Source organism: Petaurus breviceps, unplaced genomic scaffold, assembly GCF_028583685.1.
Source record: "Petaurus breviceps papuanus isolate PSGF00001 unplaced genomic scaffold, PetGlider_PUasm1.0 90895, whole genome shotgun sequence".
NCBI lineage: Eukaryota > Metazoa > Chordata > Mammalia > Diprotodontia > Petauridae > Petaurus > Petaurus breviceps.
Window position 1 is genome coordinate 1,026,422 of NW_027187372.1, and position 1,903 is coordinate 1,028,324.

Here is a 1,903-nt window from a genome sequence, read left to right on the forward strand (position 1 = left end):
CTCTCTCTCTCTCTCTCTCTCTCTCTCTCTCTCTCTCTCTCTCTCTCTCTCTCTCTCTGTCTCTCTCTCTCTCTCTCTCTCTCTCTCTCTCTCTCTCTCTCTCTCTCTCTCTTTCTTTTGGAGGGCAATTGGGGTTAAGTAATTTGCCCAAGGTTACACAGCTAGTTTTTTTGTGTGTGTGTATTAAGTGTCTGAGGCTGGAACCTAACTCGGGTCCTCCTGACTCCAGGGCTGGTGCTTTACTCACTGCGCCACCTAGCGGCCCCCAAAATATGGAACGCTTCACGAATTTGCATGTCATCCTTGCGCAGGGGCCATGCTAATCTTCTCTGTATCGTTCCAATTTTAGTATCTGTGCTGCTGAAGCAAGCACCGTCCTCATCATTTATTACAGCACAATAATATCCCATCATAATTATATTGATAACTCATTCAGTCATTTCCCAATTGATGGGCATCCTCCCAGTTTCCAATTCTTAAAAAAAAAAAAGAGCTGCTATAAATCTATAAATGTTTTTGTATATAAGGGCTCTTTTCCTCTTTCTTTGATCCCCTCGGATTATAGACCTAGTAGTGGTATTGCTGGGTCAAAGGGTATACAATTCTATAGCCCTTTGGGCATGGCTCCAAATTGTTTTCTAGAATGATTGCATTAGTTCACAATTCTACCAAAGGTGCATAAGTATACCTATTTTCCTACATTCTCTCTAGCTTTTATCACTTTCCTTTTCAATCATATTAGTCAATCTGGTGGGTATGAGGTAGTACCTCAGAGTTGTTTTAATTTGAATTCCTCTAATTACTAGTGATTGAGAGCATTTTTATATGACTATTGATTACTTTGCCTTCTTCTGAAAACTGAGAAAAGCTCTTTATGAATTCCAAAGCAATATAGAAATGTCGATCATTATATTATTGGTTTCAGTGAGGTATGTTTTGAGGGGTGCTAAAAAGAAACCCCTCCAAACAAAATTATGTCACTCCACAAGTTATGGGTGTGATATGATGTATTTAAACCCATAATGGGGATCAATTTAAGGAAAAATTATGGACCATAGTTTTGGTAGTCCAACAGAGTGATCTTGTCCTCTTAATCCTTTCCTTTTGGCAGAAGTGACAATAAACAATAAGGTGACCAAAGAACAGGCAAGAGAAATATCAGAATGAGAAACAATGGACAGAGTCATTCACAAGATGCAGAACAAAGAGCCGGAAAAATAGAGACATTTTATGTGAGACATAAAATGTGAGATGCTTTAAGCTGTTTTATACATTTTGTAAAATAATGTGTGTGCTCAAGGTGGTGTGTGTGTGTGTGTGTGTGTGTGTGTGTGTGTGTGTGTGTAAAATCAAAATATTGTAAAATGGATCATCTTTTAAATGCCAAAGGGGAGCTCATGGTTTAAAAGAATCCTGTGGTGAAACCTTTTATAAAGTTAACAATAATAATGAAATGAATCATCACCCTTCCTATTTTATATTTTAAGAAATTAGATTTTTAATGTTCAATTCAAAAAGTATTTTTAAGCATCTGGCATGCATTTAGCATGGATTTCTTTAGAACAAGGCAAGTATGTAAATGCTAGAGAATATAAAATCCTTTCTATATGTATCTCAGAGGGTCCTACAATCTCTGAGTACTAGGATACTTTAAATTTTGATAGAGAGGCCTCCTATTAAAAATACAACTTGTGATATAGTCATCATTGCCCAGCCCTTCAATATATGAACTAAGACCTCAGGCAGCTTACAGCCCTGACTGATACACCAGACTTCTTCAAGGAGAGGTCTGCCATGGGGCAATAGAAACATGGATACACAGGGAAAGATCTCCAAGAACCCAGATTCCCTACAGCTGCACTGTGCCACCAGCAAAAGATCACACCAGGGTCTTTTTTTCTCC

General features: G+C 38.1%; 1 non-coding gene across 1 annotated transcript; it reads right to left on the reverse strand.

Moving 5' to 3' along the window:
- Nucleotides 1-266: 266 nt before the first annotated feature.
- LOC138151278 (U6 spliceosomal RNA) lies at nucleotides 267-373 on the reverse strand. The gene has a single exon (XR_011165793.1). It is a non-coding gene; the product is annotated as a U6 spliceosomal RNA (small nuclear RNA).
- Between the last annotated feature and the right edge of the window lie 1,530 nt (nucleotides 374-1,903).